Source organism: Falco cherrug, chromosome 13 (assembly GCF_023634085.1).
Source record: "Falco cherrug isolate bFalChe1 chromosome 13, bFalChe1.pri, whole genome shotgun sequence".
In the NCBI taxonomy this organism is placed as follows: domain Eukaryota; kingdom Metazoa; phylum Chordata; class Aves; order Falconiformes; family Falconidae; genus Falco; species Falco cherrug.
Window position 1 is genome coordinate 33,950,197 of NC_073709.1, and position 20,983 is coordinate 33,971,179.

Below are 20,983 nucleotides of genomic sequence, written 5' to 3' on the forward strand. Positions count from 1 at the left end.
AACCCAGTGTGCTCAAATAGTCCAGGTACAGATTTAACTGTTGTTAAACTGAAGAGAAATGGGATTGCGCAAATTGCAAATTAAGGTCATGTTGATATTTTTCAATCATTAACAAAAAAATACAAGAAAAAATCCGAACACCTCTGCAATGCATATGGATGCTTGTAATACTGTGTATGATTTTGTTATCAATGGTGCATTGACTACCAAAAACGTAGCTTTCTTTGCATTTAAAGGAGTAACAACTACGACATTATAAATCAAATAGCTTCAGTATCACATCACATACCTTCACCACACCACACAGTTTTCTAGAAAATTGCATACTAAACAAAGTCACCACTGAAATTTGCCTAAGAACTATATGCACAGACAGTACACTTCTTTTTTTCAAGGACTCAGAGCAACAGAACTAGCAAACATCGCTAGCTGACAGATAAGGATACTTTCCTTTTTTCCCGCCAATTTAAGATATATTTATTCTCCTGAAACTAATTCCTGCCCTTAATTTGCCCATTCTCTTGACACCGCTACCTTCAACTGAAGTAGGTTCCAGGCCACTTTAATGCTGTTGAACCAACCGCAGTGTGCAAGAACTGTGTTGATTTAACATTGGCCTCATCTCAAATGTTCTGTGCAGACTAAGGATTTTCTAAGAAACAAACAATACTTGAAATTATTTAAATATATAACTCTTAGCTAATAAAAACTTCTGATAAAATGCACGACATTTATGCTGATTTGGTGATTCTAATAACAAAAGACATATTTTGTGGCAACAGTAAAATTAGACCTAGGAAAAGGGATTCTTCCTTTGTTTAGCAACAGAATCAATAAATATAGTTTGGTCTTGCAAGATGTAACTCCAAAATATACACATACATTGACTTTGGCTCAGCCGATATCTTTGCTTCTGAAATAAACCTAAAAATTTCCAAGATAAAATTAAAATTTAAGATTACATAAATAAGATTTTTCATTACAAGCCTCATTTCAAACCTATAAGGAAGGATATTCTTAACATCAAAACACTATGTTTTGGTTTGGTGTTTTTTTTAAACTTTATCAATATTATTTACCAAATGATAATACATACAAAGTGTATAAATAGAAATATATACAAATGATAAATGCACAAAGTAGTCTGAGTTTATTTATCCATTTAAAAATAAGTATTTTTTTTCATAACAGTGCACTACTGAAGTATTTAAATTTGTCCAACCATACAACCATTTTGTTTCAGATGACTGCAATAAGCATGGTTATATTCAATGAGAGCAAAGACATATTTAGCTCAGCATGACCAACAGTGAAGGCAAAAGGAACTGCATGAGGATAGGGCAAACATGCAGTCACTTAGCCCAGAATAGTCTTCTGTGTCCAGCACTGATAGCTTATTTAGTAATCCTCAAGGGTTTGTTGGTTTTGGTTCTTTTTTTTTCCCTTGGCCTGTCTAGTAGGATTTTCATTTACTCATGGGATTTTTTTCTGTTTATTTTTTTATCACCCAAAAATCCTGTGGCAAGGAGTTCCACAATGCAATTACATGTTGCGTGAAGACCCAACCATACATTAAGTGAAGCCCCTTGTTTCTTGTACAAGGACAATCAAAAAATTATTTGCTGTGTATCCCCTTTGATCCCCTCATAACTCCTTGAAGCTTTCATTCCCCGACACTTGTCTCTACACTCCCTTCCCAACTAATTTTTTCCCCCTATGGAAGATGTTTTTCATCCTTCCAGTAATTATTGACATTCTTTTTGACCTTTTTATGATTCTGTGAGGTCCAATATGAGATGGAAGAGTCAGAACCAGGCACTATTCAAGATGCAGCTGAACCATGGATTTGAATAGTGGCCTAATAATGATCTCTGGATTGCCCTCTGTTCCTTTTCTAGCAATTCCAAACATCAATTCACTTTTTTTGACTGAAACAAGATCGTAAAGTCAATGCTGTCATTTAGGACAACATCAATATCTTGTTCTTGAGCAGTAACAGTTTGTTCAACGCCCATCATTTTATTTAAGACATTTTTGCCCCCAGGGTGCATCATCTAGATTGAATTTCATCTGCCATTTTATCTCCCAGTTACCAAGATCAATCTGCCTCTGCTAGAAATGCTGAAGTAACCCTTATCTCATTCTGCTCCATAGACTGTCCCCACTGGCAAGGATAGATTCCCTGTCTGGCACCAATTTTATCTCCCTGAACCACCAAGTCATATGATGGGAGCAACAGCAAACCATGGGAGATAAGGCTAGCCTGAAGATCTCAGTCCATAAAGGTGAGCAGCGATGCGGTGTCTGATGCATTAAAACTATCAAGTGGTCCTACTGCTAAAGCTGAGGGTGATTGGGAATTATATCAAGGTAGCTCGAAACAGCGTGTTTTCTATTCTATGGAAAGATTTTTATCCTATCTAGGTTAAAAGCAAGTCTTGAAATATTGTCAAATCCATTCTGCAGGATGGAAACCGTAGTTCTTCAGCAGCTGTTCTGATGTACAATTAACAGTACATACACACATCCATATACACAAAGATGCAACTACCACAGCTGGGAGGTGGGGTGGGATTTTTTGTTGTTGGTTTTTTCCTTTTAAAAGATGTGAGGAGCAGCAGTTTACTGTCTACTCCGTTTTTTTGCCAGCAGTGTTGAACTTCTATTTTTCTTTACTCCCATGTTAATCCAATATAGTATCCTGAAAGTAATGGTTACTTCGTATTAGCACTATTGTATCAAGATACAATAATGAAAGCGGCTCACTGATTTTCTCACAAAGGTTTTGTTCTCACACTTATTTCTACCATATCCTAGCAGTATCGGTCAAGCGTGTTAGAGACAATTGCAGTCAGAATACTTCAAAAAAGTGAACTGAATACTGTTTCTTGATTCCTCTGATCTGCAGCCTTGAGCAAATTATTGTAACAGCCCTGGATAATGTTTTCAATAGGAAATTTTTATTATATTTTAGATATCGTAAGACTCGTTCAATGCAGAAGCCCCTGATCAAAGAGCACTTTATAAATATAAGAGCTTTAATTTTGGATTGATTTCTTTCTCACAAAACCTTATTCTAATTGGTGGAACTGCACCACTGCAAAGGCAGATAGGTTTCTTCTAGAGTATTTTTTATTATTTGTTCTCAGCTGATAATAATAAGTCTAGATATATCATTCACCAAAGATTTTTAAAGCTCCTCCCCCTCCCTGCTCCTAAAAATCACATCCACAAGCAATACTAGATAGTGTTTACTATTAATACAATTAACTGAGGGGAAAACTAACGCTTGGGCTCTATTTCTATGAGGTTTCCTCTTTCAAGTTTCCATCCTAAAACTCCTACTCCTTTTCTTCAGTGAACAAGTCACTCCTAATTACATTTATCTTATTATTCCACATACACACTTCCAAGGAAAGCCTTATTTGAGAAGCATCGCACCACTCAAGTACCCATTTGGCTGCTTGGAGAGGTATGTGGGGAACTTGTGATAGCTCCTGTCCACCATTCAAACCCAGCAGAAGAGTCTCCAACTGCAGAATGAAATTCACATGCAGTAAATCCTCTAAAACAATGTAGACACGCAACCTGAGGAACTGCTTCCAATCATCAAATCCCATCCCCACTGCATATGCACTGCACCCTTAAATATGTTAACCGTCACTGTACATTAGGACACAATGAGCATCTCCCACATTTAATTTCTACTTGAGCAAGAATTTGTTTCTTTAGACAAATCAGTGAGTGTAGCCTTCATAAGTATGTCTAGCTCAGGTGATAATGAAATGGACACGGCCAGGAATCCCTTTTTTAAAATGCATTTTTAAATACTGGGATTTTTTGCTGTTGCTTTTCAAACTGCAGCTGAGGAAAGTTGTTGACAGTACAAGTCACCTTCTAGCTGTCCCATGTGAGTGCAGAAACAGTCAGAGAGGAAAACTATTTTCTGCAGTGCATCGTGCTGAGCTAAATCTGTCCCTGCTAATGTCAACAATAAACTCAGTGACTTTAAAAGGCAGCAGAGTCATAGCTAGAGTGCTTTTTACTTATGGTCTAGAAGAGGACCATCTAGTTTTCCTTTGATTGCTCAGTCCACTACCTCATTCCTGCATTTGCCACCTCTTCTTCTGAAGTCAGAAATGTGTTCCATCTCCCACAGCTTCCAGGAGAATTTCTCCCCAGTGCAACAGCCTGCAAAACTAACACCTACTAACCTGGGGGTTGTTTGGCACATTGTTTAAAACAGACAGAAGAAAACCTCGAGCAAAATGAGCATTAATCAGAACATATGTTGAACTACTCACTGTAAATAATGTAGCTAGAAAGGCTGCTAATTTTGTTACCAGGAAACAGAATACATTAGATGCATTCCTCACAAAACCAGAGACATCCATGTCGCAGCCAGTTACCCACCCTGCTCACCTCCCTCAGCAGGCAAACCCTGTATTCCAAGACTCAAGGCAGCCACGCACAAACCTTCCCTCTGCAAATACGTGTGCAAAAGCAATTAATACTTCCTTTTCATGCCCCATCCAGGCCTTAGCACACCTTTTCAGGGATGATTCTATGCTCTCCTGCAAGTCCATTTTCAAATACCACTGCAACAGCTCCGCACAAACTTTCTAAGGCCTGTTTCAGAGATACTAAAGCAACTACACACTCTTTACCTCTCATCATGTTGTTAAGGTGTTATACTTCTCATTTTAAACATGTTCTATACCCAGGTGAGTTTTTCTGTCTGCACAGATTTGGAAGGATGCTCCCTCCCCTTTGAGGAACAAAAGCAGAGGGGAAGAGCATGGAAATGTTAACAGTACTGATACCTAAATTCAGATATCAGAAGGATATTTATCAGCTATTTAAATGAATACCACTCATCACATCGAATCCTTCTTTACTTCACACTTAACCATTTTCTTTGAGCCACAATAGTAGCCAGAGAAATAGAAGTGAGGCACACTTGTCTGGAAAAGCTCCATCAGTGCTGCCCACAGCTTGCCCCTTCAAGCAGTCTGGGAACACACTTGTTCCCAGGGCTGGGTAAAACATATCCTATGTGTTTTTTGCAACTTCTCATCCAAAGATTTAGCATTCAGCGGGCTGTGTGCAGTTTTTCATCCAAGCCTTAAGGTAACTTTTCTGCTTCACAACTGAATGGTGACAACCACTGGGGGGAAAAAAATAATAAAGTGAATAACTAAAAGCAGAACATGAATAGCAAATGCTCCAGGACATGCATGAATGCAGGTATTCACATTCTGTTGCTGACATTTGCTAATCAGTGTATGAAAACAAAGAAAGCACGTTCATATCAATAGCTGCAGACAGAAAGGAAATGGAATAAGGTTAATGGTGCTAAGCAACAATCCAGAATGCAAATGAATATTCAAAGACACGTGTTTTGCACTGTCAGTATTTTACTTACAGACATCCTTTTTCCAATGCTACCCAGCTACGGGGAAAGGAAACTTGGCTACAAGTTCAGTACGTTTGTAAATAGTCTGGTTCATTCATGGAGTTGCATGCTATTTGATGTTGAGGTTAGAATGGCAATTTGAATATTTTACATCAAGTCTGCAGTCTACCTAATTTTATATAAAGACAGTTAATCTAATGTGCATGTACTTGGGCAACAGATGAAATTTCAGAATGCAAGTATTCGGCAATGACTAGGTTTTTGTGTAATTTATGAGTGGACTTTGGACCCTATTCTGATGCACTGAAGGGTAAATCATTCCTACAGGTAGACCCTGATCACAGATTCTACCTTTCTGGTGTTACAGTTGCTAATCAAAAGTGTAAATTAACAGCTCCTTCCCTAAAGCCTGATTTCGGTTTTTCTCAGTTAATCTTTATCTGGCTAAAGTCTAGTTAACCCTGATGAATTAAGCAATCTTTACAAAATCAAGTTCACTACCCGGTAAGCAAAGCAAATTGTCTATGTAGTTATAAGACTTGTCAACATGACTATTACACAGAAATACGAGTGTATACATTTCTGCTCCTATGAATATTATTTCAGCTGGTGGATGAATGGAAGTCATTTCTCATAGGGAAAATTCAAAGGATAGTAAAGGAGAGCTGTGGGCTAAACCCTGAACATCTCTCCTCATATTTAAGCTATAAATAGTCCCAACAATAGAGTAGAACTCTTGGAAAGGGTAATAAATTGGCGCTAGCTGTTACAGGGCAAGCCTGTACATTCACATTCAGGGATGGTACGCTTGCAGACACAGTGATCTAAAAACATGTCATGCGCTAAGTGACAGACCATATGCTTTGCCCAGAATAGGAACTTTGGCTTGCACAAAGGACTTGAATTAATGCATCAAGTAGGTGACAAGCTTTTAAACTGATGTATACATCAAGCTTCTCATAACCAAGCTGTCATCCTCAATTATGTTTTGTGAAAAAGTCCCCCAGACAAACATAACTTTGCTTATTAAGCCCAGCATACTGGCTACAGCTTGCTGCAGAAGATTGCCTCTATTTTTTTGAATGTATTTCCATAAAACATGCAAAAAAGTAATTTGGATCAGTGTTACTGGCAATACCTGTAAAAAGCTTGAGATAAATTCTTAATAGTATATATGAAACCTTGCAGAAACCAAGCAACTGTGTATATCAGGACAGCTTTCCTAGCATCAGGGTTGAAGTGAACTGTTTACCAGAGATTCAAATACTGATTAAGAGATCATTTTACAAGGTAGGGAAATATTTACTTGCTTACACTCTTCAGGCCACAGCAATCAGCAAGCTGAGAATAAAACAAGACATAGCTGAAGACACTCTGAAAAGCTTCATGAAAGAGAATGAATGGTGCAGATCACACTGTAAGGTAGAGCTGACAAATGTGGGGAAGGACCTCTTTTACCAGAGGTAGTACATGCCTTCTGAGAAGTCCCATGGTAGTAATACCAATTTTTTAAAAAAGGAGAAAAAGAAGAGGGGGAAAAAAAGGGGGGGAGGAAATCTATGATTGACACGAATTATCTAGAAATGAATGTACTATTCAGGGCATAAGTGCTCCTCTGAATGACAGCCACCAGCTCACAGCATCATACATAACAAGTACAGCAATGATCCTGGTGCTAGTCAGGAAAAACTGTGTTAAGTGGTATTTGCAAGAAAACCAGAAACAATTTGAGAGTACTGTCTAGCTAACACAAAAAAGGTGTTAAAAGTGCTGGTTCTTCAGCTCAACCGGATTTACTGTCTCATAGTAAAAAAGATTACCTTCGCAGACTGGACAAAGCATTGCTGGGTGATTTTTTTCTGTCCTAATGCATGCACAGAAAGCAATCTTTCTATCAAAATGAAAGTGTGCTAAGAAAAGGCCATTATGTGGCAGAGTGCTCTCATTTTCCAGGTGAATACTTGGAGACTGATGATGTGCTGGTGTGAAATGTCACCCTTACATTTTGAGGTTTTGCACTGCAAGAAAATGCAATTGTTGCCTTTAGTTAGTTAACAAACACCTCTTGTGCAAAAGCAGATGTGCAGGATACACATGTTCAGAGCATCCCAAGAACTGAGATCAGCACTGAAGGCAGATCACTAAAATTTAGGATATTTTCAGGTTGTGTTTTTTCCCCTTTTTATTTTAGTAGCCTTATGGAAAAAAAAAAAAAAAAAAAAAAAGGACAAACCAAATTTAATTAAACTCTTCCAAGAGCTTGATTATCTATTTTTAATAAGAGCACACTCACCTGTTAGATTGTACATGAGAATTCACTGTACTTACTGAAGGGGGAAAGAAAAAAAAAAAGATAACGTCCCTATTGTCTGCCTGGATCTGCAATCCCAAGGTCATTTTTCAAGTACATAATTAGAACAACTATTTCCTCCCCTGCAAAATAGGGGTTTGATCAAAACAGAAATAATAAACTGCTGTCAGCTTTCAGATGGTATTAGCAGAGATTTTGTCTTAAAGATTTTAAGGAGCTTAGCAATTAGGCTCCATTATCATGATGATTAGAGCTTTGAATTGTTATAATATCTTATGTCTGTACAAATCACATATTAATAAAAATGACAATTTATGGCTATCTTTGCCATCTAAATGAAATACTACAAACTTCCAGCTACGAAAGACAACTCTTACAAGGTACAGCAATGAGATTCTTCTGAGTCAAAGATGGAATTTCCTAACCTACCTAAAGCATCTGGTGTCCCCAGTCTTGATAGCTATGAATAGGCATTACCAAGCCTTACCTTAACCCTCCCCAAACACAAATCAGTCAGACTTTCCTCTTTAGCAAACTCAGACAAGATGAAGGCAACACCCCTTGGCACACCACCAGGGCTGTGTCACTTAGTGCCTTGATACATCTTCTGGGGACCTGGTTTGGCCCTGCTTTCAAGGTTATGTTTACCTAAGCGACACACCGTGTAGTCTGAATTATGAATATAAAGATGAACTGCAGCAGCTTCAGTCTTACCATGCAGCAACACATTTTGCCACATAAGCAACAACTTTGAAGTACCTTAAGGAAGATTAAGATGCTCATCAGATCATCTGATTACACAGAAAAATCCTAACATCTGTGCGGCATGGTGAGTTATGTATGAGAAAGCAGCTTTCAACAGAAATAGTGCTATACTCCCGGTGTATTAATAGCCATATTTACAGTGAGCGCACACTAAAACAAGCATTAAGTTACTTTTGTATAATGACACAAAGGGCTGGACTCCTCTAACTGATTTAGTCTTAAGGCAACTCCTTTCTGCCAAGCAGACGGCCTCCCCAGTACCTCCCCAGCCCTGTGAACACACATGCCTGCTGTGGCTGGGGACAACACTGCAGTCCGGCTCGGCCAGCTCTGGCTTCCTCATCAGGATGAAAAAACTGCTGCAAACACCAGTGCAGGTGCAGGGGCGAGGCAGCGTGAAGAGGATGCAAAGTCTCCCCAGGCTTCTTGACAGAATCCACCTGCCACACACAGCCCAGATCAGGGGCTCATTGTAGCATCCCAGCACCTTCGAGTAACTGTGCATGGTGCTTGAGACAAGCACAAAGCCAGCTGGAGCAGACTCCAACTCAAGTAGATTTTCTTATGGTTAAAGAGCTTCTGCTGAGACAGAGCCAACACTGGATCTCTGGCCACTGCATTTTCTCAGCAGGAGAGAGGGAGCATCTCAGAGCAGAATAATTCACCAGCCATTCTCTCAGCTCAGAGCAAAGCCAATTACCCACAACACGTTAGAGGAGAGCTCCAATTATGTCAGACATAATAGCAAAGTGCCAAAACCAGCTTAGACTGGGGCAGCACAAAGACATCCATGAGCCAAGAGAAGAAAGCCATCATCTCCATGTTCTCTTCAGCCACATGAAGGTCACGTTATCATCTTTGTGCTCCATACGAACTCTAACACAGGCCTCTTGGACAGAGATCGAAACCCTTTACGGAGTGCCAAAGTGCCCCAAGCGCCATCCAACTGCCTCAAGCAAGCTTTATGGTCCCAACATCTAGCTGCAGTGGTATGGCATTTATTGACTTAAACAAAAATCTCTTGGAAAAATATACAGCCTGTCATTGCGAGGAAGAAGTGCTGAGAGTTGAGAAGGATTTTTTAGCCAGTGTCCAAGAAACAAAAGACAAAGAAAGAGATCCATTTGACTCAGGAAAAGAATCTTCTAATCTCACCGATCATGTTGGGAGGAGAATATCCTGTGCCTGATAAAGATTCACCTACAGATGGAAAGCATTGTTAAATCTCACCATGCTTCTCACTTACAAAAAAATAAAGAAAAAAAAAAAACACACACAAACCCCACATGCCACAAACCTAAGCAGGTAGTTCCCACAAAATGAGATGTGCGACTTCTTCCCATTTGAAAAAAAAACCCACCCTTTATTTGAAAACCTCTTTAGAAGTCAAAATATTTTCAAACCCCAATCACAGCAACACACACAAAATCACGATCGAACTCAGAACATTTATTTTCTTAATTATCAACAATTCAGAAAAGGAGGAAAGCTTGTTGTCATTCTAAGCAGGAATAGTGGTTTGTTTGTCTTTTTGCCAACTAAATGAAAAACAAGAAATAAGGTGATTTTTTACTTAATTTACCTTCACTGCTGTTAATGAAGTGTCTTGAAATCCTGAAAGCTTTCTTTGTTACTAAATATTCACATTGCCCATGAAATGAAAGAACATATTAGCGGAAATACTAGGTAGTATGCATGCCAGCTGTGGATGAATTAAAAATTACTTTGATTTGTAGTTTCTGGTAATAAATATACCCTCTTTTATTTCCCAATAAAATTTCCACAAGTCTTGCACACACCCAAACTTTCTTGTACCTTCTGCAGAGTGTATTGTCACTAAGTTCAAGACAACCGGTTGTACACTCTGAGGCCATATTTGCCTGCGTCTTTCAGCTTTTCTGAAATCAAATTAATTATGTTTAAATCACGCTTACTGAGAAAACAATCTAATCCCAATCTAATCATTATATTGACAGAGACTCACAGTATTTTCTTCTTTATCCAAAGCCTCTCCTGAAATATTCCCTTCTATCCAGACCCCACCATCTCACTTTCTCACTGTCTCAGACCCAAGAACATGTAAAATTTTTAAGGGTGAAATGAAACAGGGGTTTCCGTTCCCAAGCCGTTATGAGATTGCATGGAAGCACAACATAATAGCACTTTCCTTTGAGAAGTGATAAATTGGATTTTTTATTTTTTTGAGAGGAGGAGGGACAGGAGGAGGAAGGAGAGACACGAAGGCATATTATCATAAATGGTAGTTAATGAGTTTCTAATTAATGTTACAGGTCTCAATTTTCAGTTTTAATTGTGCCTTGCCCTACTTGCAAGTTTACCCTGACGTTTTTGCAGTGTGCAGCCATCCCTCCAAAAACTGTAACATAACAGCTGAAAAGCAGTTATGGAAAGCAGACCCTGATGCCTATTCATTAGATAATTACTCTTGCTCCCCCCTCCCCCCAAACTCTCAAATGGGATTAACACCCTTCCAGGAACCAGAAACCCTTCATGCCACTGAGATTTCTGTTTCACTCTTACCTGTTTAGTCACTAATTACATTTTAATCACTAAAATTATAATCACAAACAAAAATACAGCTTTATTCAGAGAAACACTGGAGTTCCAGAAAGCTCATTCCTTTACATCTGCCCAACCTAAAACCTCTGCTTTCAGAACTTTCATAAGAAAGAGATAGGCTGTAGCCTAGGCAGAGATATTTGCATGAGCCCTACCAGGTTTGCCACAAGCTCAGCTACCCCTCAGGCAAATTGGCTCCTTTAATGCAAAATTAGAAGGTGTCCATTGTATGGTGTTGAGGGAACATTTTGACCTTCCTCTGCTAAGGAGACCTTCTTTATCACCAGATTCTTTTTTTTTCCCTACCGTATTTGTTAAACAAGATTAAAAAATAACATCAAGTCAATAAAAATAACTAGATTTTTTTTGGGGGGTGGGGGGGGTGGGGAATGCAACATTAGGAAGACTGGACATACTTGAGAACAGGTTAGTTCAGTAACATAATGCAGGACTCACACAGCTACCGTAAATGCTAAATACCATGTAAAACTGACGTACATATAGTAAGGAGAAGCATGATTAGCTACCCACATTAAGCCTGTATTTAACCAAAACAACTTTTTTTTTTTCCCCTCTAGCTGATTTTAACATGGCTCCTGGGTCATGCTCAGTACTACCTTATTATTATTAGAATCTGTAACTGGCAGAATCCTCAACCTACTTTAACATCCAGTTTTGCAATGCTTTTTTAAATAGATAGTGGGGGGAGGGGTGTGGATACAATGGCAGGACACAGGGCAGACAGACATTTATGCAGGCAAGAAAAGGGAGAAAGGAAAAAAAAAAAAATCAGTAAAGCTAGGGGAGAGACCATTTGGAAAAAATACAATAAAAAAAAAACACCACAGAAGTCCACTTTTTTTAGCAGCATTGAGCTGTTACATACTTATAAGTGTAGATAATGTATTTTCATGGATTTATGACAAACAAGAATTCAAGTTGAAAGAAATCAAAGACTTGTTCTCAGATACAGGCCAAGAGTTTATTTCATATGTTGGTGAGGGTTTTTTCACATTTCAGAGAAGGAAAAGATACTTTTTTCACGCATCCTGCTATCAGTTTTGCCATTGACCTTTCTTAATCCCCAGTTCTCCAGCTTCTGGAGTCACCCAGCCCCCAGAACAAGGACCAACAGCAGGGAGTCACCTTGGCTGCAACCAGCTGAGCTGTCACAGCAGGAACGGGGCTGCCAGAGCCGAGGTCCCCAGACCAGAACCTCAGGCGGGTGCAGGCTGGCTCCCAGCAGGGACACAGGTACTATCCCAGGCAGGCACCCTTCAAACACAGTCCTTGGGACATCGGGCAGAACAGAGTCATTCTATCTAGCAACTTCTGTTTCAAGGATATTTACTGCCTTAACTACCCTCATGCAGCTTGGACCCAGTTTAGAGGGGGGCTATTCCAAGATGACAGCACTGCACTCTTCAGTGGGCTCCACTGGTCAGCCACAGTAAAACCTTCTAGCTTTGTATGGATTATAGGAGATCTGCTTTTGCTGCTGACCAGCTTCACTCAACACACATATGTGCAAGAGGGCAAAAATATACCAACGGCACACATAAAACACTACTTCCCTCGTACTCTGTCCCACTGTGGTCTCCAGCTTTACCTCCCGGAGCCTTAAACATAAATATTCCTCTCCTGAGTCCAGGTTCACATGTGAATGTTATTTATGAGGCACTGCAAATAATAACTACTGGAGATAGATTTTTTTTCTATGCAGATTGAGTTCCCAAATGTATTTAAGATCCCACTGAGAAACATATATTGTTAGAAAACTTTACTTACCTTGTGCCACTAATTAGAGGTTTATAATTAAACTGGACAAAGCCATAGAAAATGTACAATAAGCAGAAAGTCTGTCATTGCCAGAAGCAAAGATGGCTTAAACAGTCCTTTTTCCTGTCTAAAGCCTGTGGCTGGTAATTAAACTGAAATTGAACACCAGTTTAGGTTTTTTTAATTATTCCTATTCATGAGTCCTACTGAGAACAGCATCTACTGCATGCAAACTTCATCTTTTTTCCCTTCAAATATGCCAGCAGAAGAAAAAAAACAAAACACCTCTATAAATTATTACTAGAAAATCTTTTTAGACAGAGGACAACAAATGTGATGGGAAATTCATACTTTATAAATACCCTAAAAATAAGGCGGGGGGGGGGGGGGAGGGGCACAGAATTGTTCCAATAAACTTTGAATATACAGTCAGTTCATAAAATAATACCCTGAATGAACCATTTCTTTTTCTGGGGAAGCAGACAGAAGAAACTAGAAGGCTAGGCACCATCAAAATTAATGAACCATGAATGGACACATAACTGCTAAGCAAATGGGACTATTATAACACCCTGAGAGGGGCTTGGTCCATTCCACTTCTGTGATATGCCTTTTTGCACCTTGCCACATGATGATTGGCCCTCTGGGCATTGCTGGCTGAAGAAAATAAATCATCAATGCAGTGACACCTCAAACCTTGCGTCAAAAAAAAAAAGCTAACCCCTATGGAGACAAGACACTGCAAGTAGTTTTCCCCTTGTTTTCCTTGCTTTTATATTTCCCTGCCCCAAAAAAAGACCCTCAATATTTTTCAGTTTGCACACTTGAGATTTTTTAGGTAAGAAAACACTGAGTAAATTTTAGTCTGTTAATCTCACCTAATTGGAAACAGCAATCAAATCTTGACAGGTTAGCAGAAGCATCTCAGAACAATATTTCTGATGCATGCATCCATTAGGCAAAAACACAGCAAAGCCAACACAGATTTACAAGGGTGAGAAGTTGTCACCGAAACTATCCAAGGAAATACAATTATTCAGAATACTCTTGGAGAAAAAAAAAAATCATCATTCTGTCCAATCACATATTTTTGAAACTGTGCACATGTAACCAAGTATGTATGCACTACTGGGCTGATTAATTTATACTGTAGGTAACACGTGCAGTGATTTCAGCTGTACTCTCAATCAAAATAGCTACTTCTGGCAGCAATCCTTCAGCTCCCTGAGCATTTCTTGATTCTCTACTGACGATTCTGTAAATCATTATAAAGGTAAATGCATTGCTTTCTATATATAATAACAAAATGTTAACTTCAACAGACTATTGCCTTGGCAAATTTAGGCACTCAAAAATTATGCAACTCCAGCATTAAGATTACCTATGTGATGTTAATTATTTCCCATCCTTATGCACATGCATTACGAGTAGTAAATTATCCCTCCACCAAAGCAGAGCAGACTACACTGTGTCCCATAGAGTCAATAAATAAAAATAAAAAATAAAAAAACACCAAAAAAACCATAACAAACTTATTTTGTCATACATTTTCATACACAGACTGGACTTGCACATATAGCCTGAAGATGCCACTATTGCAGGAGAAGCACTTTTCTGGCCATGGTAGAGGTACTGAACCTCTCTGGATGTCACAGAAAGGGACGTGCCCTGCTGCATGGGATGGCTGCACTGCAGTCACAAAGGAAGCATGTGCCTGCTGAAAGCAGGAGGAGAAAGCATACACAGTGCTCACAGGAAGGAAAGTGGCAGGGAGAAAGGATTAAGAGATGAGAACAACTTGCTTACTCCTGAAACCCACCCTCTGGCATTAGCCTGGGGGGCCACTGAAGGAGAAAGGCCGCTGTACAGACCAGCAAATTTATTGCAGAGGCTGTATCTGTCCCACAGTTGGATACCTTTGCAATTTGACATCATCTTCAAGTTTGTTAATTTTGTCCTCCTATGGGTGTGTTAAGCTCTTGCCCACATGGTCCCATCCTATTTTGTTGTAGTAGATGAGAGATAAGGAGTAAATAGAAAAGGCAAAGGTTACCTGGAGGCAGAAGCCTCCACAGTAGGTAAAGAAAGTTTTTAATCATCCGCAGAGTCACAGATAGGCACGAGATACTAGAAATGTCACAATATATTGACCCAAGAAAAAGTTTTTTAAAAATTTGTTTTCAGTCCAGCTATATCTTTAATGCTCAAGGTTGCAAAGTACATTAAGTAGAATAGACATAAACCCAGATTAGGAATTTTAAAAAAGACTTCAAAATTACTTATGGCACAGATAAAATAAAAAAAAAAAAAAGAAAAAGCTTCTTCACCTGCCTTTTTGAAAAGCTACGACACCAAGCAAAAAGACCCCTGACCCAAACTCGAAGTTTTCATTTCATGGGAATTCCAATACTCATATAGTCATTTTCTTCACAGGTTAGAAGAAAACATCAGCATGACAGTTTTTCATGGTCAAAAAACTTCTGGGAGTTTTGATTGGGAAATATTGAAACATTTTCTTCCAAAAGAGAGGGGAGCAGAACAGAACTGTTTCAGCATTCAAAAACCAGCATATTACCTCAATATCAGTATATCAGAAAAAACTTATACAAGCCAAACCCTATATGTCAGCCAATTTTCCTTGCTTACTTTTGTTTACTGGGCAGGTTATTGATGCACAATAGGCCTCTAGTGTTACTGAGTGTGTTGAATATATTTGTCCCAATTTTAATTTAGTTAAATATTCCCACTAGAAACACTACCTAATTAGAGCATCCATTATAAGTTCATAATGATAAGTTAATGGGAAAAAAAAATCTAGTCTAGAACTCAATTAAATTATTTCTGTTAATAATTGGTGAAAAGCTGTAAAAGAAACCCTTAAATACATGCTCAAAAATTTCATGCAAGGTCATTGCCTAATAAACAGTACACATAAATTACAGGTTTAGCCTTTCTTCTGCAGAGGGATGTAGAGGAACTTAAAATACCTACTAGACAATGAAATTTGCTATGAACTCTGACATATAAACTTCAAGTTAGTCTGGTTTTACAATTAGAAGCACTTTTGCTGCAAATGTAGAACAGTTAGTTTTGTGATTTGTTACAGCATCCTGCATTTTGTCACCCCAAACCGATTGATTACCGTTGCCTGGTCTCAGTCAAGAGGCAGCAATAAACTGCATTTATTAAATCCATTTATAGCCCTGTCAATTTATGGGTTGATAAAATAAAGGTGGGTGGATGGTGACCCATAACACTTGAAAGTCATTCACAAGCTAGGGAAAAGTGCTTTTTCCAAGAAAAGCGAGAAATTAGGAAGTCAGTCAAGAACAGGGGATGGTACCTGATCTGTCAAAGCAACATCCCCATAGCCAAAGGGACATCTATAATTGAATGGGAATAGCTTAAGGCTATGCAACTTTTTTTGGAGAGAGAATGTGAATACGCACAGTCCCGGACTAGAAGAAAGCTAACGCGCTTCAGCTCAAATTAACGTAACTGGAAACTAAGCATGCAGGCAGACCACATACATGCTGTTCAGGTATATGTGCACATGATTGCAAGTTTGAGCTTTTATATTTGATCCTGACGTGACCAGATGATGGTGTTCTTCCCCTTGCTTGCCTTCTATAAGCATCAGTAACAGCACTGGCTGTTTCTGATACAGTAGTCCCAATAATAGGGTTGCTGTATGAAGGAGCACCAAGGCATGCCCCCATATCAAAAGGCATAATGTGCATCAATACCACCCTGTGCTAACTGATCTCACCGGGGAACACCACAGGGCAGAGGCCATACATGATGTCCACGGTGTCCCTCACTATCTGAGAGCTAGTGTTCACAAGGACTATGTTTCCCCCACTGATGAGCTCCTGACAGTGCAAAGATCCGAGCTCCTGATAGCGCAAGGAAGCTTTCCTCACTGTAATATACCATTATGGATATATTTTGTACAATATTACACACCAATCACACTAAAAATCCATTGTGGACTGTGCACTACATACCATACCAACGGCCTGATGCACAGCTAATACCTGAAGTATCAGACTACACAAAAATGATCCACAAGTACCCTGCTCCCAAAGCTTATACAAAGTATTTTTTTACTACTTATTTCTCTCTTTCATTGTTGACATGTACTTTCCCTGCAGATACAACAGAGATCTCACAGTTCTACAAGACTGAGGTACATTTCCACCTGTTCTCTATCACGCGATGGTTAAATACATTTTACCACAGAAATCCTATCACTGTAGTCTACAGTCCATGAAGAATCTGGCTTAGTCATGTGATTCACTGTTCATTTACTATGGTCATTGGGGGTGGCTGTTTAAAGCTGGCAAATTTAATGCACAAGTTAAATAAAACATCAAACTCAGCTATACATGTTTTACCTTGTAATTTTTCAGAATGTGTGATATCTTCGGTTATCTATTTAAACATTTCAGTCAGTTTCCTGTAGACCTATAAAGAGCAAGAAAATCACTTCATTGTATGCATTCCAGATGAAAATATTAGATTTTAGTGGGACCAGGATTTTACTTGACTTTCAAAAGGTTTTTCCTTGAGATCATACTTTGTTCACGTTTAAAGGTCAGGACTTACACAGAAGCATACATTGGATACCTTCAGACAACAGTGAGAGTCCAATCCTTGTTCTGTAAAGCCACAGTAAATATATTCAAATTACTGAAAGAACACATACATATATGATGCCTAATTTCTGCTTTTAGTACAACACTGGATGACCTTTAACACATTTTCAAACCAAGAATGGACTACAATGTTTTAATTGCCTTAGTCAAGGGTATGTCTGTTTATTTTATTTTACTTTCCATGGTCTTTGCCCCAGGACTGTGACCTATTTGCTTTTTGGGGGGAGTGAATGTGGACATTTATCTTGTATACTTATATTTTACCTGTATACTTGTAAATGGCATCCAAATTTTTGCCATTTGATACCTGTTTTGGAGACTGACAGAAGTTAATACATACCTGAAAATTAAAAAAAGATTTTAAAAGCATAATGGCCCTTTTAAATCACACTTGTATTTTTCGTTCTGGAACTCTTTCATTTAGTCACACTAATAAAAATACTGCAAAAATATAAACACTGAAGAAAGAATGTATTCAACTTGAGAAAAATAAACTGTTTTATCTTGAAGATAAAAGAAGAAAAATTGTGGTATAAAGATCAGCTTCTGCTACTGAAGTCACCTCCATGACTTACAGCAGAAAAATATAAACCAGGGCATTTCATATTTCTCTGGGAGCTGAGTCAGGCCTTGTGAAGTCAATTGTTGCTATAGCAACATATGAATCAGGGAGAAGATAACATGTCTGAATGCAGAAAATTAATTTACCTAAGATCATCCAATTGCTCTTTGATAGAATGTATATGCTTACTTGGAAGGGAAAAATCATCACATTTTAATTACTATGCATCACTTTCAATAACGTTGAAAAAAGCCCTGTATAAAACAGTTGAGGCTAAAAGGAATATTACCCAAACGCACACTACCCTTGCACTTAGGGTGGTTTGATTTTTATTTCATCTCCTTCCAATAACAGAGCAGTGAAAAGCGTAACACCTTTTTACATACTCTTTTTCTCTCTCTGCCATCAAGATACAAAATTAGATCCGTATGTTAGGAATTTAAATAAGTCTACAACATGGCACACTGCAATAAACCTAATTACTGTGCAATGGTTTCGAAGCTTAACCATGGCTGTTAAGAAAAAAGTTCAGATGCAAGAAATCCTTATTTCCCTACACTTTTAATTCAAAATAAAAATTTGCTTTGCCCTGAAATCAAAGGTATCTGATAATACTTGTTAAAACCATAAAAAAATTATACAAAATGGGAGGCAAAGGAGAGTAAGAATTCATATATTTGTATTTTTCAAAATCTGTTTAAGATTAAATCATATAGCCCCAAGCTGGAATCAGTATGTTCAGCATATGAAATATCCACTGCAGTGAGAATATAATCCAGAATTTCCATCCTAATTATCCAACAGCTTTGAAACCACCTTTCTTCTGCTAAAGGCAGTACCTTACAAGTTTCCAGCCCACGCAGACACAGCGCAAAAATACAGCCTCAGACATGGTGCACTCCACCCATGGGTACTCCAGTAGCTGGCTCACACACAGCCTGCTATGCCACCTGCACAGGACCTTCCTCACCCATCTCACCCAAGAAGAAAGCATGCAGGAAGAACACAAACAATGTCCATTTGAGAGAAAAAACGAAGCCATGAAATGAGATTCAGCTCACAACAAGTCTCATCTGTAAGCAGATTAGCCAGAGGAGAAAGAGCAAATCAAGTGCAGGACTGGTGCACAAAGGAGAGCAAAGCATCAGCAAATTACATTCGCAAGTCCAAAGATTGTAAAACTTCATTTACACCAGTCACCATTAACAAGACTGAGTTGCTCGTGCAATTCATACCACCAGGAAAAGCACTGAATACCCTGGAAGAAGGCCAGAGGAAGTTGCTAGAAATTACTGGTGACATTTCTTTGCACTAGGCTGGGCTTCACAAGTTTACCTGACTCCTTAAGAAAAAGCTTCCATAAATCTCAAAGTTATTAAGAAGTTTATTAGTAAAAAAAATAAGCCACTGGCAAATGAGAATCAGCTTCTATTTATAGAAGTGGGGAAAACAGGAGTCGCAGATCAGCCACCTTAATTCTGTTGTGGAAAAGCAAAACCACAAGAGAAGGTGAAAGCAGAAGCTGCTTCTAGGCTCTGGCCAGGAAGCCACAGGGACACCAGGTATGACACTCCCAGGGGAAGCATCAACTATGCAGGCAGCTTTCCTTTAGAAAAGGATGTGTGACTGGTAGCAAACTGCACACCCCAAAGGAGGGGTGTGACACCCAGAAGAGGCACACAATATACCAAGACACAGCAACAGGACTATAGTGGGAAGTGAACTGACATGGCCCACCGCGCTCATCAGCTCTCACAGCCTCAGCACTGCAGCCTCACAGCGAAAGATTCTTTCCCGTTCGTTTTCCTTTTATGCCCCTTGCCTTTTATTCCCCCACCATGCTGTGAAGAGCTCGGCTGTACCCCTCAGTCACCTCCCACGGGTGCCAGCACCTGCTGTTGCCCCCGCAGAGCCATCCCTTCCCCAGGCGGAACAAGCCCCAGCCCCACAGCCTGTCCCCATGGGGCAACCTCCACCCCAACCTCCTTGGTGGTCTTGGGCCACTTGACTGGCTTCCTCCTGAGGTAGCCAAAACCGGACACTGCCCAAGTGAGCAGAAGAGAGATAACATCCCTGGGTCTGCTGGTTACCTTTCTAATACCTTCAGCTCTAAGTGGGAGAGAAGAAGGAGCAGAGAGCAGGAAAAAAGGGAGCAGAAAATCTACTTGCACAAGCAAACCTCAGCGCCCGCCTCTGTCACCGGCATGGCACAGGGATGCGCAAGTCACTGGCTTTGTCAAACTCAGGGACCCATTTTCACCTTTGCAGAGGAGAACAGCACTTCCAACATGACCACCACCCTGCAACAAGATGACTCACCCAAATCAAACCAAACCCCTCCCTCCCAACCCCCCACAGGCTGGTGCTCAGTGCTCCGGACACAGTTCTAGGGCCTCGAGGACCTGCAGCAAGGTAAATATCTGGGGACAGCGCACATGGAGCAAGCAAGGGGGTGGCAGAGTCCTGCCACAGCCACAGGCCATGCACACCAAAGCTGCAGCTGCCTGCTCTAAGTAGCTAGTGGACGTGCCAGTAATGAAGCTGAGGATACAGAGTCTTGTGTTTGGGGAGGGAGGGGTGAGGGGGAGGAGGAGAGATTAGCTAGAATTCAGTATGGTTTAGTGCTGTGATTCCCAGATGCATCTCCTCATGTGGAAAATTAGCACAGTGGCAGACACAAAGATAGATTTCACAGCTTTGTCCCTGTGGTCAGCCACAGAGAATCATTGACACAAACATGCAACACAAACACATGTGAGAACTGGAGGTGCTTTAGGGTCCCCTGGGTAAAATAACTCCAAAGCAAGATAATGAAAGCACAGAAGGCAGAGGAGCCACACCAACCAGCCAGGAAGGAATACTTCTTATTTTGCCACCATTTAAGGGAGCTTAAGAGATTCTCTGAAAAAAAA

The 20,983-nt window shown here is 39.6% G+C and overlaps 1 long non-coding RNA gene across 1 annotated transcript in view; it reads right to left on the reverse strand.

Moving 5' to 3' along the window:
* The window catches only part of LOC114017200 (uncharacterized), a 203,452-nt gene that overhangs the window by 26,016 nt on the left and 156,453 nt on the right, over positions 1-20,983 (reverse strand). Inside the window, exon 9 of the long non-coding RNA XR_003562101.2 lies at positions 17,249-17,318. This is a non-coding gene — a long non-coding RNA (uncharacterized LOC114017200). The remainder of the gene's footprint in view (positions 1-17,248; positions 17,319-20,983) is intronic.